This window comes from Pinus tabuliformis, chromosome X (genome assembly GCF_031772625.1).
Source record: "Pinus tabuliformis cultivar Carrire ecotype Pingquan chromosome X, CPIR1, whole genome shotgun sequence".
NCBI lineage: Eukaryota > Viridiplantae > Streptophyta > Pinopsida > Pinales > Pinaceae > Pinus > Pinus tabuliformis.
The window spans coordinates 5,278,846-5,297,157 of record NC_142308.1 but is presented as its reverse complement, the minus strand read 5'-3'; the positions used below and the strand labels follow the sequence as shown (position 1 = coordinate 5,297,157).

Sequence of the window (18,312 nt, the reverse complement as noted above, 5' to 3'; positions counted from 1 at the left end):
ATTTTGTCAAACAGTTTGCATGCGTATGGCTGTAGGTGCATTCTTTTTATTTTATATTTAAACAAGTAAACGCAGTGCTAAATAGATACCAAATATACTTTAAAACAACAGTATACAATTTACATGAAACCCAGAAATGCACATACCACAGGGAGATGCTTGCAATAGCAATATACCCCTATTTCCCCCTCTGGAAATAACTCAGAAAAGCATCAGCAATATAGGATTTCCTTCGGTATGGATGGCAGTACAGATTCAGCCCCCAAATCTGCTATGCATAACCCAGAAATGTCTCCATACACACAGCAACCAACTCAGCTCAAAAGCAAGGGAAATCAGCCTCAAGGAAATGACAGAACTCGGCCTCCACACAGTGAGACACTTGGCCCCTTCCCAATGAGATACTCAGCCTCCACCAGCAGACTCCGAAATTGACCTTAATATCAGTCAACCCCTTTAGGAATGTTAGCAGTTAACTCGGCCAGCAAAGTGGCACTCGGTGTTGAGAAATCCAAGGAGGTGGCAAGTTAATTGATTTCTCTTATTATGACATTATCTTGTAATGGTTTATTATTATTATTCTTTCATTCAATTTATCTTCTCATTATCATCAAGACTAATGCCAATCAACAAATAGAAGAGGACACAAAATGTAGGCACGCAGCCAGGGCAAAACCCCACTCTAGGGGAAAACCTCCTTCCTATGTATAGGAGTCTAAGGGGTCACAATATAATCAGAGCCGACATAATAATAATAATGTAAGGGCACAACAATAACAATAGTGGGCTTCTATGGGGCACAATAATAACAATATGGGGACAACAGGGGCACACCAATAACAATAAGGGGCTCCAATGACAATAATAATGGGGGAATACACTAGTATTATAGGGACCTAACAGTGATAATAGATGCCATGAAGGATCATTTGATCCCTCAATTGGTAGAGAAGTAATCATTTAGAGAGATGTTCAAGGCTCCACTAGATTTGTTCCAGAGTGAAAACATGATTAGGAAGATGATCTTGAGGAAGAAGCACAAATCTGTTCAAATGTCAAGGTCTGATAATGATACTGATTACTTCCTGAGGATCACTCAAATACGTGATTAGCTTGTTGCCATTGGGGAGAAAGTGGAGGGTGTAGAATTTGTAAATGTGGCACTAATTGTTTTCACTAAGCCATGGGAACCATTTGTCAAGGGAATTTGCACTTGAGAGAAACTTCCCGGTTGGGAGAGGCCTGGGGATGTGTTGAATTTTCCTTAGGCCCTGGTTCTGGTCTGAGGCTAATCACACACACAAACACACTAGGAACCCTCTAACTTACTAGCACTTTGCATAGTGGAAATCTTCAACATTGAAATCAAGTATACAGAGATCTGAGCGTGAAGCTCGATTATTTTATTAATCTATCAATAATATAATCATGGCGCTCTTGTACCAGGGATCATGGCTCTCGATCACTAGCACAAATAGTATACATAGTATACAAATTAGGGCTTGCAATGTGCTACTTTAGATCTGCAATATGTTGATAAGTGGTTGTCATTGATGTCAACCTTAGCAGCACCAGGGGATGCCCCACTTTCCGTTACACATGATATGACAATCATGTGCTTTCACGTCAAAACTACCCTAGTTGGATTCTCCTTAGAAAAATGATTCTAGTGGTAAGTGGTATGTGGTATGCCACATATTTCTTCACGGTTTGAGAGTTATTCTAGTTTGAAGTCAGAGACCCCTGTTGGTGGGATAAAACCCCATGAGGTGGTGTCATTCCTCACACTTCCATTGGTTGATGGTCATTAAACCTCAGGTATAAGGGTTATTAATTATGTTTCATGGAGAAATCATTTTAGGAAGGGCATCACAAGTACTTTGCACTCATAAGAAGCATTCTTCATACTCTAAAGACAAAATTCATTCAACAATAGCTAGCAGTCTTCTTCATTAAGGGTTAAGGCAGTCATTTAATATTATTTTTAAATAAGAGTCCTCCTCCATTGTTGTAAAACCCCTTTTCTTGCCAAAGTAATCCAACGGTCATCCATTAGAAGCCCTCTTAGGTCTATAAAAAGAGGTTTATACTTCTCCTCTTGAGTAACACTTCTTATGATACATCACTTTTTCGGCCCTAGAAGGAGAAAAACACAGACATCTGTTGAGGGTTAGTGTTTGGTTATTTTTATTTGGTTTGGGTGGTTCGTTGGGATATTTGTTTGCAGGTTCAAGTGGCCCCTTCATCTGATGCTTATTTTCTCTTTTATGGCCGGAAGCATTCAACATTAGGGCTGTTAAGAAGTGCTTCTAGCCCTGCGGTTACGGCACAACCCTTGTATAAAACAGTGAATGCAAATAGAAGCTCCAAAGATTCAAAGAAGGCATACAATACTAGCGAAAGAAGGTCTACTATTTCAGAAGAGCAAGGACAGTGAAGGAGACCTTTTAATTGCTATTGCCAACAACCCTTGATTAAGGCTTGATCTATATGGTTAAACTCAGATCTTATGTTCTGCAGCCTAAAGAAACAAGAGAAATTAGTCATAACTACAAACAACAAAAAGAATTTGAGGATCAAATTCTAAGTTCATCTGCAAGTTATCTTGTGTAGCTCGGTCTCATGGTTTAAAGGAGAATCTGTGTTTTGACCTCATATGAGCCTGTGGTTAGGGCTTGAGTCTGTGACAAGAATTTTCAACAAGCCAAAAGGAAATCTCAATCTGGTTCAGTCATACCTAAGGCATCATCTCTCTGTGAGTAAGCATTGAATTTACATTTTAATGAGGAATGAGTGATGTCCTAAGTTGAAGACCTGATTTGATACAGTGCAGAGATTTCAAAAGTATACATATACATCTTACAGTTTCACACAAAGGGAAGCCAACCTTGTCAAGAAAACTGTGCAGTGCATCCCTTTCATCAATAAGAAGAAGATAGTGTCAGTTGACCATCATAATCAGTCGAAGGCAGTAGAAATAAGCAATTAGACAGAGGTAATATATGCAGTGAGATTCTCCTTATTTACAGAAGTTGGAGTGCTGTACAAAAGTCTGTTTTAAGCTTCAGTAAGGATACCATCATCAACATTGGCATTGTGATCAAAACTTCTTCTCCATAATCTGGCTTACTTAGTTTGGCTACAACAATTTTTGAAGCAGTAAGTTGTTGTGATATCTCCAAGTAAATATGCACAAAGCCAATGATTCGTTTCAAATTTTGTTGAAGCAGTAAGTTGTTGTGATATCTCCAAGTAAATATGCACAAGGCCAATGATTGGTTTCAATTTTTGTTGAAGCAGTAAGTAGTTGTGATATCTCCAAGTAAATATGCACAAAGCCAATGATTGGTTTCAAGTTTTGTTGAAGCAGTAAGTAGTTGTGATATCTCCAAGTAAATATGCACAAAGCTAATGATTGGTTTCAAGTTTTGTTGAACCAATAAGTTCTTGTGTATCTCCAAGTAAATATGCGCAAAACCAATGATTGGTTTCAAGTTTTGTTGAAGCAGTATGTTGTTGTGATATTTCCAAGTAAATATGCACAAAGCCAATGATTGATTTCAAGTTTTGTTGAAGCAATAAGATGTTGTAGTACCTCCAAGTGATCTAACATTCATTCACCAAGCGGTATGATTCAGAAATTTTGTAACAACAATAAGGGGTTCATTTAACACAGTGAAGATTACTTCCAGTCATCAACTCATACATTGTCTAGTATTGTTGATTCATCAAAGCAGCACTACATTTGACAAAGCATATCAAGATAAAGGCAAGTCTTCAAAATCAGCTATTATCAAGGACAAGGTGATACATCAGCAAGGACAAAACATCTTTATCATTTCACAACATTGAAGGAAGAACAGATACATCAGTCTCATCATCAACATCAAAACTGTTAAATTTGGACAACTAGGTCCAAACTCCATGTTCTGATGCTCAGATTAAGAGGCTAATATTTTTGTTGGATTCCTCTTTCTGAGAGGTGTAAAATCCATATAAAAATAGTCTTAATCCGATGAGCAGAACTTATATTTTGAATTTATTATTCTTAATAAATTATATGTGCAAAGGTCAGCCAGTTTTGTAATGTAGGCTCACATGCCCAACAGATGTGTCACACACCCTCATTGATGGATATATATATACAGGAAAAGTTGGAGAGAATTTGATCACAACACAACTCACATCTTCCTCTCTCATCCTAAAAAGTACGAGCTACCTGGAGGACGAATTTCAGCCACACGTGGGAAGGACGAAGAGGATTTTTTCTGCTGCTAGGGTTTCTGCTGCTAGGGTTTCGCAGAAGTTTGACTAGCGTTGACTTTGGTCAACGCTTGGTCCAAACAAGCTGAAAACTTGTGGGAGGTTCGATTTTTGAAGGCCATACTACTTGGCACAAAAATCGAGGTCAAAGGGTTGACCGTTTTGCTGCTGCGTTGACTTTTAGCTTGCTGCCCCTGCGTTGACTTTTCAGGACAGCGTTGACTTTTGTAGAACTGACTTGGGTTGACTCATCTACTGGTTGGAGGGTTGTTGTGACACATGCTGGGCTGGCTGACCAAAGGAGACTTTGCTGGTTAAAGCATCCTGTTGACCGCCGAAACAAACACATACATTTTTCTTGTTTCTGATTTGTCTTCTAGAAGATCTGCTTATATGTTCTATCTGCATTTTGCTTATCTACTTGTATGATTGCTGTGAGAAAAGTGAAATTGCTCTTAGCATAGAACATCTACAAAACTTTACATGGTATCAGAGCTAAGGTGAAGACAAACTCTATCTATAGCAATCATCATTGAAGGAAATGGATTCCTCTAAGCTTGAATTCAGGGAGAATGACAAGCTGACTGGAAGTGATGACTTCCATGCCTGGAAGATGTTATTAGATCTCAAATTAGAAGATCCTAGATCATGTGACAGGGAAGATTCAAGAACCTCCATCAAATGCCTCTGCTGCTGTTAAACACAAGTATAAGAAGGGAGAAATCAGAGCAAAACTGCTGATCAGGGAATCCATAAATAAGAGTCTGGTTGCCTACATATCTGAACTAGGCACATCCAAGGAGATGTATGACAAACTGATACTTATGTTCCGAGTAAACAATGTGAACCAAGTGCTATTCCTCAAGAGCAAGTTGAAGAATATGAAGAAGGGCCGAGACGAGTCTATTCAAACTTTCTTTATGAAGTTGACCGAAACCAGGAACAATCTGCTAGCTATTGGGGAGACAATAGCTGATCGTGAGATGGTTCTCACCGCACTTGGAGGACTTCCATATGAATGGCAAGTATTCACAACTACCATTCTCAACAATAATACCATCCCTAACTTTGATGAGCTTCTGTCTAGATGTATGCAAGAAGAAACAAGGATGAAGGAATTTGATAATAAAAGAAATGCTGCCTATGTTGCTCATTCCCGAAAGAAGAACTCTGGTGGTTCCAAGGACAAAGGAAGGACTAAGACTCAAAAGAAGAAGGGTAAATGTTTCACCTGCCATAGGACTGGACACTATGCTAGAGAATGCCCCTTCCAGAAGAATTCTCCCGATAGTGACGACAACAACAACAACCGAAGGAATGGGAATCAAAGAAATGACAAATCCAAAGGAAAGAGGAAGGCTCACTTTGAAGGAAACCATCCACCTTCTAAAAGGACCAGAAATACCAGGTATGAGGAGTCTAATGTTGTTGATAAAAGAAATGAGTATATTCTAATATCTGCTCTCTCAGCTGCATCTCCGCCCGACACTATGGATGTCTGGCTAATCGATAGTGGTGCCTCAAGACACATCACCGGATTCAAGGAAGCACTTTCTGACATGGTTGAAAGGGATACTAAACTAGAAATTACCCTTGGGGATAATGCCACTTATCCTGTGAAAGGGACCGGGACTGTGACCCTCCACTTGTCTCAAGGACAAGTCCTCCATCTACAAGATGTACTCTATGTACCCAAATTGAAGAAGAACCTTGTGTCTGTATCTGCCATGGAAGACAAAGGATTCAATGTAACTTTCTCTGATGGAAAGGTACTCATGTGGAAGAAGAGCTTCAAGGAAGCTATCTCAATTGGTTTTAGAGTTGGTACACTCTACCAGGTTGGAGGGAGTCCGTTGGGAGCTATGACTTGTGATACTATCCGTCAAACCGAACTATGGCACCGAAGATTTGGACACCTTCATTACAAGGCTCTTCCCGAAGCAAGGAAGGTGGTGACAGGGATGCCTGATTTTGGAAATAATCATAAAGGTGTATGTAAGGGCTGTGCTGAAGGAAAACATACAAGGGGACCTTTCCCCTCAAGTGTCACAAAGACATCTGAGATATTGCAACTGGTCCATTCTGATCTTTCCGGTATGTTGCCTGTAACATCCCTGGGGGGATGTTCTTACTATATGACATTTACTGATGACTTCTCTCGCAAAACCTGGATATACTTCTTGAAGAAGAAGGATGAGGCTTTCATGTGGTTCCGTACCTTCAAAGCCTTGGTGGAAAATATGACCGGAAAGAAGATCAAGATTTTGAGGACTGACAATGGCACTGAATATGAGTCAAATGAGTTCAAAGACTTTTGCAGAGAAGCTGGCATTAAGAGGGAGACTACCACTGCATATACTCCTGAGCAGAATGGTGTTGCTGAACGCAAGAATAGGACTATTGTGGAAGCTGCCCGTGCCATGCTATGTGACCAGGGTCTTCCAAAGTTTCTGTGGGGAGAAGCTGCAAATACTGCTGTGTACATTCAAAACCGATGCCCTCATTCCGCTTTGGACTCCAAAACTCCCGAAGAGGTTTTCTCTGGTAAGAAACCTGATGTCTCACATTTTAGAATTTTTGGATGTCCTGTCTATTTTCATGTGCCGAAAGAAAAGAGAAGTAAGCTGGATGCTACTGGGAAGAAAGGAATGTTTGTGGGCTACAGTGAGACTTCTAAGGCATATAGAGTCTATGTACCTGGTCAAAGGGAAGTAGAGATAAGCCATGATGTCACTTTTGACGAAGATGCTTCCCTGAAGAAAGTAGTAGATCTTCCTAGATCTGAAGAAAACCATGAAGAAAGACCTGGAAATCTGGAAGAACCCCAGGATGAGACTATGCCTGATGTTGAAGAGCCAATGGACCCTATTGATCCTTCCCCTTCTCTAGGAAAGAGGCCATCATGGCTCAGGGACACCCTCGAAGATGCTGAGGGTCATGCTGCCCCAAGGGGAACATTGCGAGAAAGCAAGAAGCCGTGTAGATACCAAGGGTATCTAGCTGCCATGAGTACTATTATACAATTTGAACCTGGATCTTTTGAAGAAGCCATCAAGCATCAAGTCTGGAAGGATGCTATGCATGAAGAATATGAGGCTATTATGAAGAATGATGTCTGGGATGTGGTCCCGAGACCGAAGGACAAATCTGTTGTCACCGCTAAATGGCTCTACAAGATTAAACATGGATCTGATGGGAGTGCTGAAAAGTTTAAGGCAAGATTTGTTGCCCGTGGCTTCTCTCAAAAGGAAGGAATTGACTATGACGATATATTTGCACCTGTGGCTCGATATACCACCATCCGATCCATCATAGCCCTTGCTGCTACGCAAGGATGGAGTCTTCATCAGATGGATGTCAAGACTGCTTTTCTGCATGGTGCAATAAAGGAAGAGGTGTATGTAGAACAACCTCTGGGATTTGAAGTTCAAGATCGAGACACTTATGTCTGCAGGTTGAAGAAAGCCCTCTATGGGTTAAAGCAAGCACCCAGAGCTTGGTATGAGAGGATGGATAGTTACTTGATGAAGCTGGGCTTCACTCGAAGCAATGCTGATCCAAACCTTTACTTTAAGGTTGAGGAAGGAAAGCCTCTCATTCTAGTGCTGTATGTGGACGACCTCTTCTTGACAGGTGATGACCCTCTCATTCATCAATGTAAGAGGGAGCTTGCTGCTGAGTTCGAGATGAAAGACCTAGGACTGATGCACTATTTCCTAGGCCTGGAGGTCTGGCAGAGACCTGGAGAGATTTTCCTTTCTCAAGGAAAGTATATTGTGAAGCTTCTGGAAAGATTTGGGATGGTGGACTGTAAGTCCGTGTCGACACCAATGGAACTCAACTTTAAGAAGTTGAGTGGCAGCGCTGCAGGGCCTATCTTGGCCAATCCTACTGAGTATCGTCAACTCATAGGAGCTTTGATGTTCTTAGTGAACACCCGTCCGGACATATGTTTTGCAGTGAATACTTTGAGTCAAAAGATGGTTGAGCCTCATCATTTTCACTGGGTTGGTGCCAAGAATCTTTTGAGATATCTTCGGGGCACGATAAACCATGGGCTGAGATACACTGCCGGGAGTGTGATACTCCGGGGATATACTGATGCCGATTGGGCTGGCAGTGTGGTGGATCGCAAGAGCACATCTGGATGCTGTTTCAATCTTGGTTCTGCTTCGATCTCATGGATGAGCAGGAAGCAGAAGTCGGTGGCTTTGAGCACCGCGGAGGCCGAATACATTGCTGCTAGTATGGCCTGTTGTGCAGCAGTTTGGTTGAGGAAGCTCTTTAGTGAGCTGTTCCAACATGTGCTAGATACCACTGTAATACTCTGTGATAATCAGAGTGGGATTCGTATGACTGAGAATCCTGTGTTCCACGACCGATCCAAGCATATTGATATCAGGTACCACTTTATCCGGGATATGGTACAGCGAGGCGCCGTAAGGCTCGATCATATAGGAACTGATGAGCAGGTCGCGGATATTCTCACTAAGCCCCTGGGGAAGGTCAAGTTCCTAACCTTCCGTGAGAGTCTTGGTGTCGTGGAAAGACCCTATGATGTGGGTCCTGTTGGACGATGAGCTCTGGGAGCTCTGGGGGGCTTTGGGGATAGCTTCTCGGAGCTATAAGCACTCATAATGCTTCTGCCCCACCCTTGTGATTATTGAGCTGGTTCGCCACTCATTTAATCTGTGCCCCGTATGCATCCTACCCATTGAGTTCAGGGCTCATGGGAAGTACCTCTCATTTGGCCAATGAGGTGTGGAAAAGCTAGAGACTATTAGCAAAGACTGATGGACGCATCAGAGATTGCCGTACTCTCTATCTAGGATGGCATGGTCCAACCACTTGATCTGGGATCAAGATTTGTGAGGTCTGGGACCTCTGGACTGATTATGTCAGTCGGGGAATGATGTCTTTGTGACTGACCCACTTCTGTTCTGAAATAAAGAAGCCAGCAAAGCAAGTTTCGGCGGGATGACTCACGATGTTAATTGCACTAATAGATGGAGTTCTCCCTAGTTGAGAGGGAGTGTTAAATTTGGACAACTAGGTCCAAACTCCATGTTCTGATGCTCAGATTAAGAGGCTAATATTTTTGTTGGATTCCTCTTTCTGAGAGGTGTAAAATCCATATAAAAATAGTCTTAATCCGATGAGCAGAACTTATATTTTGAATTTATTATTCTTAATAAATTATATGTGCAAAGGTCAGCCAGTTTTGTAATGTAGGGTCACATGCCCAACAGATGTGTCACACACCCTCATTGATGGATATATATATACAGGAAAAGTTGGAGAGAATTTGATCACAACACAACTCACATCTTCCTCTCTCATCCTAAAAAGTACGAGCTACCTGGAGGACGAATTTCAGCCACACGTGGGAAGGACGAAGAGGATTTTTTCTGCTGCTAGGGTTTCGCAGAAGTTTGACCAGCGTTGACTTTGGTCAACGCTTGGTCCAAACAAGCTGAAAACTTGTGGGAGGTTCGATTTTTGAAGGCCATACTACCTGGCACAAAAATCGAGGTCAAAGGGTTGACCGTTTTGCTGCTGCGTTGACTTTTAGCTTGCTGCCCCTGCGTTGACTTTTCAGGACAACGTTGACTTTTGTAGAACTGACTTGGGTTGACTCATCTACTGGTTGGAGGGTTGTTGTGACACATGCTGGGCTGGCTGACCAAAGGAGACTTTGCTGGTTAAAGCATCCTGTTGACCGCCGAAACAAACACATACATTTTTCTTGTTTCTGATTTGTCTTCTAGAAGATCTGCTTATATGTTCTATCTGCATTTTGCTTATCTACTTGTATGATTGCTGTGAGAAAAGTGAAATTGCTCTTAGCATAGAACATCTACAAAACTTTACAAAAACATTGTGTACAGGTCATTGTACAAGCTGTGTTGTCCAAAGTCTTGAAAATTTTGTAAAGGGTTTGTACTATTGTATAAAAATTGTGGAAGTCTATTGGAATAAGGGTTTGATTTGTAGTTGGTACAAGGGTTTAAGGTTTGTTGGGAGAAGGGGTTAGGTCCTAGTGTTGTTTGGTCAATTGGAGAAAAATCATTGTACATCATTGTAAGTGGATCATTGTCCCTGGTACGGGAGTCCACAATTTTATATTTAATTTTTGATTTTCAGGGTGGTAGGTTGGTTCTACTCGGGTGTGATTGAAGTCACCTTCAGGTTGGTGCCTGAAAACACTTCAGGGTGATAGCGTGGTGCTAGGGAGGTGGTTGAAGTCACCTTCGGGTGGGTGCCTGAAAACACTTCAGGGTGGTAGGGTGGTGCTCGATAGGGTGTTGGTGCATCCATTCAATTGACTGCTGATAAAAACCCTGAGTATTGGTGCGTCCTTCCAGTTGGTGCTGGATAAGAATACTTTTCTAGAGTTCTAGGGAGTTGTAGCTTTCTTTTTAGATGGTGCTGAAGATTGAAAGAACTTATTAGATGAACATTTGACAATTTTTGACCCAGAAGGGGTTTTCCACCTAAAAATCTTGTGTTTAACTATTCTACTATTTCTTTATGATTTTGAATACTGTTGAAGATTAATTAATGCTCTGAAAAGATTAATAAATTACTAATTGTAAGAAATACTGATTCACCCCCCTAAGTATTTCCAACACAATATGCCCAGAAAACAAAAATTTAACTCTATGTAGCACTTTTAGATCATCCTTTTCAATACACTTTTATCTTGACACCTGAGAAGTCCTTTGCCTTCTTAGACCACAAAGAAATACCACTCTGTCCACAAGTTGATCACAAGGTATTTGACCTATCAAATACACTACATACTCAGCCTTCAGAGCATCAACTATGCACAATGACTTTGCCCATCAACCCACTGCATATTAGCTTTTGAAAGCTCGTTGTTCACAATTCCATTTGTGAACAACCTTCCTAAATAATACCCAACAATTTCTTTGCTTCCATGAATTTACACAGTGACCAGATTCGTAGGTCACTGTCCTTTTGCTGCTCTCCTGGAAAACTTAGCTATTAGGCTGCTCCTTTACCCCTAAGATCTTTAGACATTCTTAACTGCCATTCTTAGCTGCGAATCTAATAACTCTCAATCGTCTCTAATCTGTTCAGATCCACTATCTAGGGCTATGGCCAGGTTTGTTTTGGCTTGGCCCTTATGATCATACCTTTGCTATCCTGCTACAACACTTGGTCTCTTAGATCAAAACCTCAACCTCTTGTTGCAACAAATCAATCTTCTTTCTCGTAGCTTTCTAGGCCTCCTAAGGTCACTGCTAGCGCTAGACAACCTCAATGGTCTTCAACAGTACTTACCTTGTTGAAGTAGACCCTACATCAGCCTCTTAGATGCCCAGAGCCTTATTGTTCCACTTTGGCCTCCATATTAGGCCTTGTGGCCTTGCTCCAAGGGTTGAGGTAGCCTGTGGCCACCTCCTCCTAGCCCATGATTTCCCTAAATCATAGTGCAATCCTTTCTCTAGCCTTAACCATGGTTTCGTCCCACAATTGCTTACTTAAACCAGCCTCGGCCTTAGGCATAGGCCTCGTCCCATCACAAAGATACCTTTTGCCTACTCGGCCCTTCACGCTGACCACAAATTCTTTGTCAAACCGACTTCAGCCTCCCTCCTAGCTGGTTGCTGCTTGCACTATCTTGCTAGTCCACTTGGCCTTCTTAGGACAAACTTCTCCTTTGCGCTTGAGCTGCATAAACTCTTTAAGGCCTGCAACCTCTTCTAGGGAAAACAACCTCCTCAAGTGAAGTCAATCTCACTTGACATACAATGTGTGAGACCTCACCTTAGGTCTCCTCTATTTATCGTTTTCCTTGGGGTTACTTAGGAACCTTCTGTATGTAGGGTTTTTTCTTCTCAATGCTTAAGTATAAATAATTAGTTTTCTTTTGGTCTTGTTGCTGCACAAACTAGCAGGTCTAGTATATAGGCTAGAGCTAGAGGGCATAACATGAATTTGGGACAAAGGCCCACCGTTACCAAAGCCTATGTCCCCTTCTCTTCTCGGATTTTCACTGATGGGAGGATTCCCTGTATCACTCACTTGTGATTAATGTGTCTATAAGAGGATTTCAAAGCAAGAAAGGATGGTTCGTTCAATGGAAAGATTCAATTAAAGTGTAAGCTTTGGGAGAAGCTAGGATGACTTTCCAAGAAAAACCCCTTGAAAGGAAGTCTACTGGAGACTTAGGGTGAGGATTTTTGACAAGATAAAAATACATCCAAGTTCATGATAGACAAGAGGAAACGCTACGATTGATATACTTCAACAAGTACTAAGGTTCAAGCCTTCAAAGAATTCCCAAGTTGAAGAATAACACTTAGGGTTCCCACTTGGGATGATGGCTAGGGCATCAATTATATTGAGGTTTGACCGTGAAAATTGCCCCAAATCAGGAGGACTAGAGGAAACATCGATGCAAAAGACTGTCTAGACGGTTTTGCAAAAGCTCTTCCCCAATGAAATTTGTACCAAGCCCTAGGGAGGCCTCCTTATCCCTAAGGGGACGAAGAAAGAGATAGAAAAGAAGGTGAAATAATGATGATTCATTAAATAGGGGTGATCACTAAGGATCTAGGACCAATGCCTAGCAATTGGGACTCGGGAGGATTGGAGTAAAACATGATCTTGATTAGAGAACTTCGTTCTTCAAGGAGACTTAATGGCAGCTTCGCTGGCCCTAATGGAGGCAACTTCATTGCAACACTAGGAATTTATACTTCGCTAGCAAGAATAAATGGAGTTTCAAGGATGCAACATATATAAACAACCTCTAGGAACATTCATTCATCCTTATCCATGTGTGACACATGCAAAGTTTCCAACAGCTTCAATGTATAGACAAAATCAGGGCACATTCAAAACCATAGAGAATATTCCATGCATTAGAGATTTATTAGATCATAAATATAACATTAAATAAAACTTACAAGACAATGAAGATTATATCCATCCATCAATTTTCCAAAGAGAAGCTCCAAGAAAGATAACGAATTTTTCTAAATACCAAAATGTATTAGAATCATCCAAATCTCTCCACAAAGTTGCAGGCCGAAAATCTCTAATGAGAGGGTCAAAAATCCCAAGTGTGATGATTCAATTGAGAGTGAGTCTCTCATATTTATACAAGCTCTTGTAATTTGAATTTCTAGGGGGCCCCAGGTGATGAGCCTCATCATTGGGTAACTATATGGACCTTAATACACCTCCTAGCTTATTTAAATCAACTCTTCTCATAATTTCTTACGTACTTTGATTATATTTTGCTTAATGAGATGAGTAAAAGTGAGATATTATCCCTAGTGGACTAATGTGCATTGATTGCAGGTTTTTGAGAGCAAATCATGGAAATTTTGGCTAATTAAGGGCAGAAACTCGAATGAGACAAGGAGGAGAGATTGTAGGAGATAGATCCTCCTCATTTACTCCTCACTCATTCGAATATTTCTCCATCAAATCACACTAGCTCGAAGTTACAAGCAACCAAGTCATGAAGATCAAATGGCAGCCGTGCCAGTGGCAGTTAAAGAGCTAGTTCATCTTGAGTTTGGGAGCCGAGCCTCCCTAGATTTAAGGAAGTCGTTGGAGACTTCAGTTGTATAAATAAGGAGGCCTAAAGCCTCATTAGGATTCAAATTTTTGATGTAAAAGCACTAAGCATTTTTCAAGTTCAAGACTTGTGGAAGACATTGTTATGTAATTTTCTGATTTGATAATGAGAATGAGCATTTCTTTGATCCACCACTGAGTTGACTCAGAGGGCTGAAGCTCTTGGGTTAGGGCCCAACCTTAGCAGAAATGCTTCTCTTCTTGTATTTGTATGCTTAGTTGATTTCATAGATTAATGATTGAATTTTCTTTAGCATTATTTCATTGCAAGTAGTTGTGGATTTGATTAGTTTGCTTCCATTTGTGCATTGCTGTAGCAATAGCTTAGGAAGGTAAAGGAATATCCAAAAGCTGTTAGTGGGTGGATCTGGCCTCACTCCTCCCTTCAGGGACCATGGTTTGAGGAAAGAACTCCTATGCAGCCCCAAAAAGACAGAATTCTGATTTCTCATGGAATTTAGGGTTTTCTATTACTTAGGCCAACATTTTACTAGTTTTCAAGAATAGGATTTAATTGCCATTTCTGATATCTTCAGCCTTGCATTAGATCTCATAAAGGTTTCACATTATTCTGCAAGTTTTCCCATGCATAGGTAACTAGATAATAAAATTCTGTTTTTCCTTAGTTAATTGAAAAGCTTTCTTATTTAACGTGATTCATGAATAAAATGTCAGTGATTAATGCAGTGTAGGAGTTTTAGCAATACAGAGAGATCTCATGACCAATAACCCCATCCTAACCTCATCCATCCATGGTTATCACTTTCTTTCACTAAATCCCTCACCAAATTCATCATTCCATAAGAATAATTCTTTAAGCTTGTTGAGCAAATCCAACCATCTCACAACTCTGTTTTGAGCTCTGAAGGAGTCCTAGGCACTCCCTTGCCTCATTTCACGCACCATTCACTTTCCCTAAGCCTTACATCACCTTCCAAATCCCTCCTCTTGCTCTCGGTTGTATCCTGTAGGAATACAGGGGATCTTGTATGAGCATTAGTACATCCTGTAGGACGCATTAGGACATCCTGCAGGTTGACCTGTAATGGCCTGTTTTGAGGCTGAATTGTGAAAAAGCCCCTAGGAAGATAGGAGAAGAGCCCTACTTGCCTCCCAAGCCATCTGACCATTCGCCATCATCCCTAATACACCTGCCACACCACCAAGAGAAGTTAACATTCGCAATTTCACACAAAAAAGACAAAAGGAAAAAAGAGTTATTTTGTTCATTTACATGCACAATAGTAGAATGTTGGGATGTTTCAAATTGCATGCTTAGGACAATAGGATTGCGCATATGTTAACTTAGCATTCCTTTGAAGCAAAGCCTCTTAGCAGTTAGTTAGATGAATGGTGTGTTTAAGCATTTGATTCCAGTCTTCTCCTTACTGCAATAGACAAGATTTCTTTTAGAGTAAATCTCCCTTTTTCTCATTGGGAATCAAGCTTCTTCTGAATCAATAGAAGGCTGGTTTGAGAAACCATAGTGGTCTATCGCCAGCTTCGCAGTGACAAAGAGCAAACCCATTGCATCTACTTTATACAACACTGTCACCTCCAAGTTTGTACGAACCCTGGGTTGATAAAGTAAAGTTGGTAGCCCCAGGAGTTGCAACATTCTTGCTGCAATATCAATGCTCATCACTGGGAACCAGGGTGATGGCCATAATAGGGGGTAGAACACATGTTTGACTTTTGCCCACGTGCTAAATTTTTAAGCTGTATGTGGCCAAATTATGCTTTTATCTTTCTTTTTCACTACATCAACCCAAGGTGGGGGCAAGGGGAGGGGTAGGCTAACACCTTGTGAACCCAATGGACAAATGGGGACCCAGATGGGTAAAATGTGAAAAGGGGCTTATAATAAGTGGAGGGGAATGAGATATATGTTGTGAGGGAAGTGCAACCACACAACCAATATCGAGATTCCCACATAGTACCACTCCTAAAGCTAGTATCCATTAAAGGAGATCCCATGAGACTAGGATACAAGATTAGCCCCCAAGCTAAGGTAAGGGAACAAGAGTACAATCAAAGCCCATTCTTTCCGTTGAATCCCCCCACCAATTCATGTCCAAATGTACCCAAGAAAAGCGAGCATAAACACCCAATTACGTAATGAAAAATCATACCTTCGGGGTTGGAAGGCCCACCTTCAAACCTATGATCATGACAGATGAGCGAGGGCACACAATAGTTGGTTTAGGTGGCAGAGAAAGGTAGCACATTCAGCTATTAGGGGGTTGCAAGGGGTTGCTAGTTGCCGACTGAAGACAAATCTAGGAGAATTTCTCCTAATAGGAGTCACCCACTAGTGGTGGGTAACATGTCCTAAACCCACACCTTGGGTCCAAAACCCCACTTTTGGGTATATTGCCCTACCGACAACTTTTGGTGGGTATCCTTCTCAGAAATACGTACTCAGCTACCCAAAATTCCAACACTCGCATGGTGCATGATTGTCCTTGTATGCGACATGACTTTTCTAGCTTGATCCATGTGTGCCCTCGTAGGATATATGACTTTCCTTGCACCAACATGAATGTTCTCACATGGTCGGTGATTATCCTTGCATGGGCTAAAATCTCTTCTATCTCATTAGAACTTGAAGATTCAAACTTCCATAGGGGTGGCTGACAGCCCTTCGCAGAATCCCTCTGAGCCTTGACAACCTTCACTTGGTCACTCTGTTTCTTGCACACACTTTGAGCCACGTGCTCTTCAAAGTAGCTTTGATACCATGTTGAATTTTGCTTAGGCCCTAGATCTAGTCTGAGGCTAATCACACACATAAGCACACTAGGAACCCTCAACTTACTAGCACTTTGCGCAAATGAAATCTTCATTAGTGAAATCAATTGAGTAGATAGAGATTTGAGCCCAAAGCTCGATTATTTTATTAATCCATCAATAAAAGAATCATGGGGCTCTTGTATCAGGGATCATGGCCATCGATCATTGGTTCATCTAGTATACATAGTATACAAATTAGGGCTTGCAATCTGCTACTTCAAATCTACAATCTGCCTAGAACAATAGACAAGAAGACAATCTTAACTTGTTGTTGTAGTCCTTCTAGATTAGCCCTTTCAGTACACTTTTTTCTTGACACTTGGTAGGTCCTTTGCCTCCTTGGACCACAAAGAAATGCCCCTTTGCCCACCAGCTACTCACAAGGTATTTGACCCATCAAATACATTGCATACTTAGCCTTCAAAACATCAACTACTCACAGTGACTTTGTCCATCAAGCCACTGCATATTAGTCCTCGAAAGCTCACTGTTCACAACTCCATTTGTGAACAACCTTCATAAATAACACCCAACAATTTCTTTGCTTCCAGGTATTCACAGAGTGACTAAATCCATGAGTCACTGTCCTCTTGCTGCCCTCTCGACAGACTTAGCGATTAGGCTAGTCCTTTAGCCCTAAGATCTTCAGTCATTCTTAGCTTCCAATCTGATAGCCCTCGACCTCATCTAATTTGTCCAGATCCACTGTTTAGGCCTACGACCAAGCTTGTTTTGTCTTGGCTTTTCTGATTAGAACTCTGCTATTCTGCTACAACCCTTGCTCTCTTAGATCAGACCCTCAACCGCTTGTGAAACAAATCGACCTTCTTTCTGTTGGCTTAACAAGCCTCCTAAGGTCACTTCCAGCCCTAGAAAACATCGATAATATTCAACAGTCCTTGCCTAGTTGGAGCAGACCCTATGTTAGTCTCTCAGATGCCCTGTAGCCGTACTGTTCCACTTTGGCCTCCATATTAGACCTTGCGGCCCTGCTCCAAGTGCCGAGGCAACTTGCGACCACCTCCTCTTAGCCCACAATTGCCACGATGCAAAACTTTCTCTAGCTTTAACTAAGTTTCATCCCACAACTGCTTACTTAAATAGCTTCAGCCTTAGACCTAGGCATCGCCCTATCATAGAAATACCTTCTACTTACCCTATGCACTCCCCTTTCTGCATACTCGTTCCTCTCAGCTTCTCCTCAAGATACATCTTCCGCTGATCGGAAGATCCTTCGTACAACGTAGCTAGTGCTTCCCACATCTGCTGGCCAATATGTTTGCCAGCTATGTGAGATACCACATGATTTCGAGCCCCATCAAGAATAAACCTCTTAGGTCTCGCCATCTCTTTCTTATTCTTCTTTAGCGGATCTGCATTGGCGGGTACAACTACCACTCTATCGACATAAGTTTTGAGATCATGCTCATCTAGAAGGTAAGAAATTCTAACCTTCCAGATCAGATAATTGGAGGCTCTGTTCAACTGATCTTGATCTCTCAACCCAGCTGATACCATCTCTCTGATAAATATGTCGAATTCCTCCTCTTCTCCTTTGCGCAACTGCTGCCCGGTTATTCACACTCCCTTTTGGAGTGAGAAATCCTGCACAGAGCTATTGTTGCTCTATGGTGAAAA

At 41.5% G+C, this 18,312-nt stretch overlaps 1 protein-coding gene across 1 annotated transcript in view; it reads left to right on the top strand.

Annotated features, from left to right (window-relative positions):
- The window catches only part of MSD1 (manganese superoxide dismutase 1), a 205,584-nt gene that overhangs the window by 131,517 nt on the left and 55,755 nt on the right, over positions 1–18,312 (top strand). The window lies entirely within an intron of this gene.